Source organism: Cherax quadricarinatus, chromosome 9 (genome assembly GCF_038502225.1).
Source record: "Cherax quadricarinatus isolate ZL_2023a chromosome 9, ASM3850222v1, whole genome shotgun sequence".
In the NCBI taxonomy this organism is placed as follows: domain Eukaryota; kingdom Metazoa; phylum Arthropoda; class Malacostraca; order Decapoda; family Parastacidae; genus Cherax; species Cherax quadricarinatus.
Genome location: NC_091300.1, coordinates 35,806,964 through 35,819,230, shown reverse-complemented (window position 1 = coordinate 35,819,230; position 12,267 = coordinate 35,806,964). Strand labels below are relative to the sequence as shown.

Below are 12,267 nucleotides of genomic sequence, written 5' to 3'. Positions count from 1 at the left end.
AAGCAAGTTATGCATATAAGAAAACCAAAAATATTAGTAATGTTAAAAGTTAATGTGTGTTATATAGTGTATAATTGTGTGGAATACAGTTAGTATTTTCTATTGTTAGTTTAATATCTTTATTATGCACCCCATACCCATCCTGTGGGCAGTAGTCAAGATATTACCCCATTGATGCTGTAAATTGTCAGTTACTGTTCTCAGAGGTTTTTTAATAAATGATCAATATATTTATTTGGTTTAATGATAAATAAAAATAAAATAAAATTTTATTTCTTTGCTAAGGTTACAATGTGTTTACATTTTATAATTTGATTGGTGCAAAAAAAGCCACTATCATGCCGAGGCATTTCAGGCAGACTAAACCTAATACTTATACAAGTCTAGACAGGTGGAGAGTGGTAGAATACAAATACAGTGGAACCTCTGCTTATGAGTTTAATCCGTTCTATGACCTTGCTCGCATCTGGATTTGCTCATTTGTAGTCAATTTTCTTCATTTAAATTAAATGAAATGGAATTAATCTGTCCCAGTGGAATTCCAGGCACGACAAAATACTTTAATAATACTTAATACATACTTTAATAATTCCCTAATATCAACTCTACGGCTTATTTATCTATCACAATTCATCTAATATGACATACCAAACAATATTAATAACATAGAAACATGATATATACACTAGAATGAAAGTCATTAGATATTTGAGCAGTGGAAGTGGAGGTGGTGGCACAACGACCATTGTTAACCCTTTGACTGTCGCGGCCGTATATATACGTTTACGAGGTACCGTGTTTGACGTACATATACTCATAAATTCTAGCGGCTTCAAATCAGGCAGGAGAAAGCTGGTAGGCCCACATGTGAGAGAATGGGTCTGTGTGGTCAGTGTCCACCATACAAAAAAAATTCTGGAGCACGCAGTGCATAATGAGAAAAAAAAAAACTCCGTTTTTTTTAATTAAAATGCCGACTTTGTGGTCTATTTTCGTATAGTATTTGTGGTTGTATTCTCGTTTTCTTGGTCTCATTTGATAGAATGGAAACTATTTTATAGAAATAGAAGTGATTTTGATTAATTTTACTATAAAAAGAACTTGGAAATGGAGCACAAAGTACGGGAAATGTTTGATTTTTGCCGATGTTCAAAAGTAAACAAATGATGTCATTGTCCAATAAATGTCCAAATAGCCATTCTAATATGCAGTCATGAATGGGTTGATGTAATTTTACAATTATTACAGTATTGCAGTAGTCTGCATAACAGTAAATCTTCTATTTTTTTTGTTTGAATAAAATTTCAAAATAAAAAGCAAGAGTAATATCACAGGGGCCTGGAGACATGACTGATGAACAAAGAAAATGTTATTTTAGAGCCAGGAATGTCTGCATTGTTCATTCTGGTCCTTATTTTGAAATTGTCATATTTTTTAATTTTCGTGAAATTGGCCAAATTGCAAATTTCTGACCATGTTATTAGGTAGTTGAAATCGGTAAATGGGCAGTTTCTTGTACTCAATTGATGGAAAAAATGGAGTTCTGAAGAAATAGCTATGAGTTTGGTTGACTGGAATAATGGAATTAGCCGAAAATAGGGCTCAAAGTGGGCGAAATCGCCAATTTGTAAATATCTCCGAGGTCGCTAACTTCAAGAGAGCGTAATTCCGTCAGTTTTCCATCAAATTTCGTTTTTTTGGTGTCTTTACAATCGGGAAAAGATTCTCTATCATTTCATAAGAAAAAATAATTTTTTTTTTTTTAAATTTTGTGACACCAGGAGACACCTCAGGATTGGGGGTTGCGACAGTCAAAGGGTTAAGAACATAAGAAAGAAGGAACACTGCAACAGGCCTAAGTCTTCTACTGGCTTATGCCAATGCCCCAACCTAGTCAGGTCAGGTCACATTCACTTAACCCTTTCAGGGTCCAAGGCCCAAATCTGGAGTCACGCACCAGTGTCCAAGAATTTTCAAAAAAAAAATTTATTTTTTCTTAGGAAATCGTAGAGAATCTTTTTGTGAAGGTAATAAAACAAAAAGTACGAAATTTGGTGGAAAATTGACGAAATTATGCTCTCGCGAATTTTGATGTGTCAGCGATATTTACGAATTGGCGATTTTGCCGACTTTGACTCCCATTTTAGGCCAATTACATTATTCCAATCAACCAAATTCTTAGCTATTTCACTAGTATTACTTCTATTCTATCGATTGAGCACAAGAAATCGCCAAGTCAACTGTTTCAACTACAAAATAAAGTGATCGGAAATTGTTAATTTGGCCAATTTAACACAAAGTTCAAAATATTCCAATTTCAAAATAGGGTCCAGAATGAACAATGTAGGCATTCCTGGCACTAAACTAACATTTCCTCTGTTCATTAGTTATGTTTTGAGGCTTTACAAATAAATTCCATTTTGATTTTTTATTCACATAATGAATTTTTATTCACACCAAAAAATAGAAGATTTACTGTTATGCAATACTGTAATAATTGTATAAATATCATCACCATATTTGTGAATGTATATTAGACCCACCAGCTGATGTGTATTAGACGTGTGAGGTCGTTTGTTTACTCTTGAATATCGGCAAAAATTTAACATTTCCGCTACTTTGAGCTCAGTTTCAAGCCATTTCCAGTGCTAAAACCAATCAAAATCATCTCTATTTCTGTAATATGTCTTCCATTCTATCGAATGAGACCAAGAAATCGCAAAATACAACTATAAAAAACACATGAAAAAACACTGCAAAGTTGCTGTTTTAATCGAAAAATCATGATTTCATTTTTTTTCTCTCATTATACACACTGTGCTGCAGGATCTGTTTTATGTGGTGCACACATACCACATAGATGTATTCTCTCATATCTAGGCCCAAATGTAAAACTCACAGTTTATCAGAGTGAGCTGAGCTCATGGCGTAGATCTACGGTTTGGACCCTGAACGTAAAGCCGTAGATCTACGGGACGGACCCTGAAAGGGTTAAGGAAGGAGCATGGCATCTGACCTAGTAGCACAAGCTAGTTTCGTAAGGAAAACAATAATAATAATAATATGTAATAAATAATAATATGTAATAAATAATAATATATAATAAATAATAATATAGCATTTACCTTGGAGAAAAGATGCTGGTGAAGGTTGATGAGGTAGAAGATACTGGGCACAGCGGCGTATGCTGTCAGGAGTTCATTTTGTTTCGTCCTTTTTCTGTTGCTTAATCGCTTAATTGCTACACTCTTAATGGTACACTCTTAACCCTTTGACTGTTTTGGTTTTATATATACATATTATGAGTCGATGTTTCCGACGTATTAATACACGTAAATTCTAGGGGCTTCAAATCAAGTGGGAGAAAGTTGATAAGCCTACATGTGAGAGAATGGGTCTGCGTGATGGGTGTGCGCAGTATGAAAAAAATCAGGGACTCGGTAGTACATTGTGCGACCGCCATCTTAGTAGTCCTTGTTCACGAAGCCTTGTGGTAAGAAGTACCTTACTCCTCGCTGAATTGGAGGTCTTCTGTACCAATGTGATAGTTCTAACAGTGATGGAAGTGCCAGTGAAAGTGAATTCCATGGTTTTCAGGAAGGCGTGACTGAAAGCAGTGCCCTGGATAACATAATTAGTGATGAAAACAAAGATGACCCACAACCTTCCATCTCTGGTGCTGGGCAGTCTCATTCATGTTCACCTGTACCAGGACGAAAAAGGAAACTATTTCCCCATGTACAGGACTTGGATGTGTGCAGTAAAAGTGATAGTGATAGTGATTTCCAAGTTATTGAAAGCAGCTAGAGTTGCGACAGTGAGGAGGAGTATTCTCCAGTGAAGAGCCAGTATGTACGACACAGCATGCGTTCTGGTAGTGTGCCATATGCCATTCCAAGGAAAAGGAATAAATCTTGGAGTACATCCTGTAGCCCTACACCACAAACTGAGAGTGAAGATGACAATGATGTTATTACAATTGGGATGCATAATGTGAGTGGGGCAGCAGGTGGTGGTGGTGTTGGCAGTGGCATGAGTCATGTGGCACCAGTAGCAGGCCATGCTGCTAACTCAGCAAAGCCACAACCAGCCTCAACCACCCCCACACTCCCACAACCTGCACATCCACAACCTCCACAACCACAACCACATTTTGTTGCAACCCCTGAATGGGTTACAATGTATATGTATATTACCTTCTCATGTAATTTTACATTGCTTATATTTGTGATAATAGCTAAATCGTGAATATATTGCTTTATATTATTATTTGTCTTAGTTACTTTTGTTAGGTAGGATGCAACATATTTTGTGCTCAGTTCAAGTCTTGATTGTCTAACTAGTGTAATTATCGCTCTTTGCTCGTTACTCTGCCAGCTTCTCGTTGCTGAGCTAAAGCTGTCCATGGAGCTATCACATGAGCAGGGGGGAGGGTGGGTGATCACACCTCGCCTGAAGTATTCAGTCTGGTCTAGACTCGCTTGGTGGTTGGATGTATTCTATACAAGACAAGCCTAAATCTCCCTTATTGGCCCTTGTTGGAAGATCGTCTCTTGTCTCATTATTCTTGTGAGTTCTGGAGACTCTGTTCACAAAACATTGCATAGACTTAGTGATTTTCGACGTTGTACTGAAGTTGTGTGTCTCTTAGACACTCTGAGCAACTCAGGTCCTGAGCTGTAGCTTCTGACCTAATTTGTACTGGTATCTGTGTATTATCACAGTCGGGGATTTTCTTATGCTGAACTTAGATTCAGTAGTATGGGAGTTTTGTGACTTTTGTGGAGGATCTGCTGATGGTCCCTACTAGCTGTCGTTATATTATTTATCTCCTTGTTCCTGATTCTGTGTCGCAGTTGCTTGTTATATTGCTATTGGACTTAGCATTCATTTTATTGTTCAAGCAAACTGTTCTGATTGCCAGTTGGTCAAGAAGTTAGTTTATGAGAGAACTTTGTCAGTCACTTATTTAAGTCTAGTCGAGTCTTGAGACTTAGCGAACTACTTAGAGCACTTACGCATACACAGAAACTTGTAAATATTTGTAATATCTTATTAAGTGTTAATGTACCAGACGGTACTTAAGAATTATAACTGTGATATGTGCTTTCAGCACAATAATATTGTACACGAGAGAAGTGATTAATATTATTTTGATTACTGTGATTAATTTAATTTGATATACGCCTAGACAACTTAATAAATTTATTAAATTTTAATTTCTCTAGTTAGTAGCCAACCAGTTGTAATCCTGAAGCACTAATAATTCATACTGAATTCTAATGGATAATTGGACAAGGATACTGACTAATTGTTACGAAAACCCAGTAACAGGCTGGATGCTAGAAGGGCAGTCCTTTCTAGTATTCACTGGAGATCTCTAAGCCTGGTCACAGACCGGGCCGCAGGGGCGTTGACCCCCGGAACTCTCTCCAGGTAAACTCCAGGTAAGCTTTTAGAATCGCGTTTTTTGCAACAAATGGGGGCCTGTCCGGGATGCTCTTGATCCAAGGTATTGGAGAAATTGTCCAGTTTGACATATTAGTAACTCTATACTCAAACACTTTGAGTACTTTCCTAATATGAAGACTTTGAGTTTTGTCTTGTACAACATACTAGGTGGATGTATGTACTTGACAGAGGCTCTTGATCCAAGGAGATGGAAATACTGTTTATGAGCTCTGGCTCTAAGACAACCAACACTAAAATTCCTATTAGGATTATAGTTTCCCATAATCACTCTCTCGTAGTACACTTATTTTCGTGGTGTATGCCGAAGTGAAACAGTTAATTGATACTCTGACTTTGTCTGAGTTGAGTACATTAAAACTTCAGACGTGTTGGCGAGTAGCCAAATACCTCGGTGTGATGTATAACAGGAATTACACCGCAGAAACTGTCAGAGCGTTAATTAAAGATATATTGTTTCCTGCTCAGACAGAGATGTCTGATTATGATTCAGATTCAGAAAGCCTAGTGTCACAATTAGAAAGTATAACTCTATTTGATGACATAGAAGAAAGAGCAACTAAGGCAGAAATGAGCCTAGTGTAGCTCAGTTCTCGCTCACGCCTTCCCTCCTAACTGTTAGTATGACGCAGCCTCATACTAGTACCATGTATGCTACACCTGTATCTACTTATCCTAGACCAGATCTAGACTCTCTAGGGACGGCTGGACTAGGTCCTATATCTCAGGAACAGTTTGAGAGGTTTGAACGCCTCATTATGTTGCAGACTGCACAGAGGAAATTGAACGAAGAAGATTTCCAGAGAGAAAATATTCGTCTCGGAAGACAACAGACTGATAGATCACAGGACACATTTAATGTGCAGAAAGCTGCATCCATGGTTCCTAAGTTTTTTGAGAGTGACTTAGACACCTATTTTGATGTGTTTGAGAACCAGGAACATGCTATGAACTGGCCACGTAAGCACTGGGCTACCTTGTTGCACACAGCTTTGACAGGAAGACCTCAAACTTGTACTGCTATTTTACCATTTGCCAAGTACATTAGTTATGATGCTGTCCAACAAACTATTCTAGAGACATATAACTTGTTGCCTGTAAGTTATCAACGTGCATTTCGTACATTACAACGACCGCAAGATTAAACTTGTGTAGTTTGCTCGTGAGAAAAAAGTTGCATTTGAGAGGTGGTGTAGGTCTTCCAAGAGTAACAACTACAACAGCCTTGTTCAGTTGTTACTACACGAAGAGTTTAGCAACTGTATGTCTGCTGACATACAAGAATATCTGATCGATTATACTACCTCAGATATTCTGGAAACTGCAGCATTAGCAGACAATTACGAGATTTCTCACAAACTTGCACGTACTAAAACACAGAGAAACAAGGTAACAAAATATTGTCCTAGAAGTTGGCAACCTAAATCAGCTGCTCATTGCCGGCCTGATGTACCTGCTACTGTAACTTCTCGTACCTTTACCAGGAAAACTCACAATCCTGAATCTGTCTCTGTGGCTAGACAGAAATCTGATATCGAGAAGAAGAAAGTTAAATGTACCTATTGTAACTGAAAAGGACATGCTAGAGAGTATTGCTATAAGTTAGAAAGAGATACGAGAGACAGTCGTGCGGCTGGTGCCCCCACACAAGTCGTATCCTCTTCCGAGCAACAAAGGCACCAAAATCCTAGTAATACCTCTGATCCTACTGTTTTAGATATTACTACTCAGGATAGACAACTAGCGTCAGAAAGTGTATCTGACGAAAAGATTCGTTCAGTGATGAGTCCTTAATTTTCGAGAGGTAAAGTAGGATCTGGCGAATCACATCTAACTGAGATAATTACTTTCAGAGACACTGGCAGTTATCTCACGTTATTAAGAGAAGATGTACTACCCATAACTGATGATACCTAATGCAAGATAGATGTATTGTTAGAAGCCTATGGAGGGGCTGTTATAAAAGTACCTCTGCACAAAGTTTACATTGAAACAAGCTATTATACTGGTTATATTTCAGTGGGTATATCCAGTGGTGTATTTCCTATCAGGTCAGTGGACTTGTTGATAGGGAACGATATCTTTCATGCTGGTATATGTAAAGAACCACTTGTGATTGATAACAACACTGATGATAATCATGCCATTGAAGCTTGTAGAGAGAAGCCTATTTTATTTCCTCTCAGCGCAATTACTAGAGCTACCTGGAGTTTACCTGGAGAGAGTTTCGGGGGTCAACGCCCCCGCGGCCCGGTCTGTGACCAGGCCTCCTGGTGGATCAGCGCCTGATCAACCAGGCTGTTGCTGCTGGCTGCACGCAAACCAACGTACGAGCCACAGCCCGGCTGATCAGGAACTGACTTTAGGTGCTTGTCCAGTGCCAGCTTGAAGACTGCCAGGGGTCTGTTGGTAATCCCCCTTATGTGTGCTGGGAGGCAGTTGAACAGTCTCGGGCCCCTGACACTTATTGTATGGTCTCTTAACGTGCTAGTGACACCCCTACTTTTCATTGGGGGGATGGTGCATCGTCTGCCAAGTCTTTTGCTTTCGTAGTGAGTGATTTTCGTGTGCAAGTTCGGTACTAGTCCCTCTAGGATTTTCCAGGTGTATATAATCATGTATCTCTCCCTCCTGCGTTCCAGGGAATACAGGTTTAGAAACCTCAAGCGCTCCCAGTAATTGAGGTGTTTTATCTCTGTTATGCGCGCCGTGAAAGTTCTCTGTACATTTTCTAGGTCGGCAATTTCACCTGCCTTGAAAGGTGCTGTTAGTGTGCAGCAATATTCCAGCCTAGATAGAACAAGTGACCTGAAGAGTGTCATCATGGGCTTGGCCTCCCTAGTTTTGAAGGTTCTCATTATCCATCCTGTCATTTTTCTAGCAGATGCGATTGATACAATGTTATGGTCCTTGAAGGTGAGATCCTCCGACATAATCACTCCCAGGTCTTTGACGTTGGTGTTTCGCTCTATTTTGTGGCCAGAATTTGTTTTGTACTCTGATGAAGATTTAATTTCCTCATGTTTACCATATCTGAGTAATTGAAATTTCTCATCGTTGAACTTCATATTGTTTTCTGCAGCCCACTGAAAGATTTGGTTGATGTCCGCCTGGAGCCTTGCAGTGTCTGCAATGGAAGACACTGTCATGCAGATTCGGGTGTCATCTGCAAAGGAAGACACGGTGCTGTGGCTGACATCCTTGTCTATGTCGGATATGAGGATGAGGAACAAGATGGGAGCTAGTACTGTGCCTTGTGGAACAGAGCTTTTCACCGTAGCTGCCTCGGACTTTACTCTGTTGACGACTACTCTCTGTGTTCTGTTAGTGAGGAAATTATAGATCCATCGACCGACTTTTCCTGTTATTCCTCTAGCGCGCATTTTGTGCGCTATTACGCCATGGTCACACTTGTCGAAGGCTTTTGCAAAGTCTGTATATATTACATCTGCATTCTTTTTGTCTTCTAGTGCATTTAGGACCTTGTCGTAGTGATCCAGTAGTTGAGACAGACAGGAGCGACCTGTTCTAAACCCATGTTGCCCTGGGTTGTGTAACTGATGGGTTTCTAGATGGGTGGTGATCTTGCTTCTTAGGACCCTTTCAAAGATTTTTATGATATGGGATGTTAGTGCTATTGGTCTGTAGTTCTTTGCTGTTGCTTTACTGCCCCCTTTGTGGAGTGGGGCTATGTCTGTTGTTTTTAGTAACTGAGGGACGACCCCCGTGTCCATGCTCCCTCTCCATAGGATGGAAAAGGCTCGTGATAGGGGCTTCTTGCAGTTCTTGATGAACACAGAGTTCCATGAGTCTGGCCCTGGGGCAGAGTGCATGGGCATGTCATTTATCGCCTGTTCGAAGTCATTTGGCGTCAGGATAACATCGGATAGGCTTGTGTTAATCAAATTTTGTGGCTCTCTCATAAAAAATTCATTTTGATCTTCGACTCTCAGTCTGGTTAGCGGCTTGCTAAAAACTGAGTCATATTGGGACTTGAGTAGCTCACTCATTTCCTTGCTGTCATCTGTGTAGGACCCATCTTGTTTAAGTAGGGGCCCAATACTGGACGTTGTTCTCGATTTTGATTTGGCATAGGAGAAGAAATACTTTGGGTTTCTTTCGATTTCATTTATGGCTTTTAGTTCTTCCCGCGATTCCTGACTCCTAAAGGATTCTTTTAGCTTAAGTTCGGTGTACTGATGGAGAAAAATACATGTAAGTTGTCAGCTGATAGTGTTTCCGCCACAGTCAAGCATCTCGTAGTGTTACCAGTTACATTTCGTGAACAAACCATTGATTTTGCTCACAATAGTCCCATTGGAGGACATTTGGGTGTCAAGAAGACACTCGGTAAACTGGCAAAACATTTTACTTGGCCTAAAATGAAGGAAACAGTAGCTGATCATGTGCGACGTTGCCACGTGTGTCAAGTGACAGGCAAGCCAGCACACACACCTCCACCTACACCTCTCACTATGTTCACTAGTAGCAAAGTTCAGTTCATCTGGACTAGTGATTGTTCAGATTTGTTCAAAAGGTTGAAGCATCTGCTTTCCTCTGTTCTTGTGAAGAGTCCTAATTTCAATCTTCCCTATTTACATATAGAGGCAAGTGGTTATGCAGTGGGTTTTGTGCTGCTCCAACAGTCAACATCCACTGATATTCTCCATCCTATATGTTACTATTCATCTAAGCTTATACACCAGAAAAATTATGCCACTATTGAGAAAGAGGCTCTAGCTCTTGTGGTGTCCTTTGAACATTTTGACGTGTATTTGGGCACTTCCCCATTTAAAATTAACGTAATTTTATGCCCAAATACCTTTTGTTACTTGCTATGTCAAATTCAGTAGAGTAACTTAATCCCTCCAGCCCATATTAACTATATATACTCATGTCTAATTAATCTATTTATATATTCACAGTAGTAATGATATGTGTGTGGGAGGAGACAGAAGCTGAGTGATGAGTTTGTAGTGTGGTGTGGGCGATGTACTGCGTGACGGAACACTGTCCTGCCGCAGACCCCCCCCTCACTACACACCCTAAGCTGTTTCATACTCAGATGTCCATACTGCATAGCATTCCACAACCACTACTTAAGAGTGGAATGCTGTCTCCTGTCTATCTCACAAGACTATTTTTCATATGCAGTCTTCACTATCATCGAGCCTCAATGTGTCATGCTTGTCTACGCTATCCTTTCTCTACACTGATGTACATAACCACGAGTATGCAGAGATATGATACTGTGTACTGCCCTAGTACTAGGGGCATAACTTAGTGATATAGACACTGTGAAATTATAGAAGTGCTTGGCACAAGAGTGACTCTGATTAATGTTTATATTAAATTGTGTTAGTAAAGTAACCTGAGTAATCAGTAATAATGTGAAAGACATTAACGCAACTCCTAGTGCGACCGTTTGTCATGTTGGGAGGTGTTGCAACCCCTGAATGGGTTACAATGTATATGTATATTACCTTTTCATGTAATTTTATATTGCTTATATTTGCGATAATAGCTAAATCGTGAATATATTGCTTTATATTATTATTTGTCTTAGTTACTTTTGTTAGGTAGGATGTAACATATTATGTGCTCAGTTCAAGTCTTGATTGTCTAACTAGTGTAATTATCGCTCTTTGTTCGTTACTCTGCCGGCTTCTCGTTGCTGAGCTGCAGCTGTCCACGGAGCTATCACGTGATCGGGGGGGGGGAGGGTGATCACATCTCACCTGAAGTATTCAGTCTGGTCTAGACTCGCTTGGTGGTTGGATGTATTCTATACAAGACGAGCCTAAATCTCCCTTATTGGCCCTTGTTGGAAGATCGTCTCTTGTCTCATTATTCTTGTTAGTTCTGGAGACTGTTCACAGAACATTGTATAGACTTAGTGATTTTCGACGTTGTACTGAAGTTGTGTGTCTCTTAGACATTCTGAGCAACTCAGGTCCTGAGCTGTAGCTTCTGACCTAACTTGTATTGGTATCTGTGTATTATCACAGTCGAGGATTTTCTTATGCTGAACTTAGATTCAGTAGTATGGGAGTTTTGTGACTTTTGTGGAGGATCTGCTGATGGTCCCTACTAGCTGTCGTTATATTATCTTCTTGTTCCTGATTCTGTGTCGCAGTTGCTTGTTACATTGCTATTGGACTTAGCATTCATTTTATTGTTCAAGCAGACTGTTCTGATTGCCAGTTGGTCAAGAAGTTAGTTTGAGAGAACTTTGTCAGTCACTTATTTAAGTTTAGTCGAGTCTTGAGACTTAGCGAACTACTTAGAGCACTTACGCATACACAGAAACTTACTTGTAAATATTTGTAATATCTTATTGTGTTAATGTACCAGACAGTACTTAAGAATTATAACTGTGATATGTGCTTTCAGCACAATAATATTGTACACGAGAGAAGTGATTAATATTATTTTGATTACTGTGATTAATTTAATTTGATATACGCCTAGACAACTTAATAAATTTATTAAATTTTAATTTCTCTAGTTAGTAGCCTACCAGTTGTAATCCTGAAGCACTAATAATTCATACTGAATTCTAATGGATAATTGGACAAGGATACTGACTAATTGTTACGAAAACCCAGTAACAGGCTGGATGCTAGAAGGGCAGTCCTTTCTAGTATTCACTGGAGATCTCTAAGCTTTTAGAATCGCATTTTTTGTAACACCTTTCAATATCAAGCACCCACCAGAAGACTGCATCTGGGATTGGCAGCAAGGTGCCAATTTAGTTCCCAATCCGCATGACTTTGATGAAACACAAAGTGGAACAAT

General features: G+C 39.4%; 1 protein-coding gene across 3 annotated transcripts in view; it reads right to left on the bottom strand.

Moving 5' to 3' along the window:
- Positions 1-12,267, bottom strand: part of LOC128705185 (2-aminomuconic semialdehyde dehydrogenase) — a 170,111-nt gene that overhangs the window by 93,102 nt on the left and 64,742 nt on the right. The window lies entirely within an intron of this gene.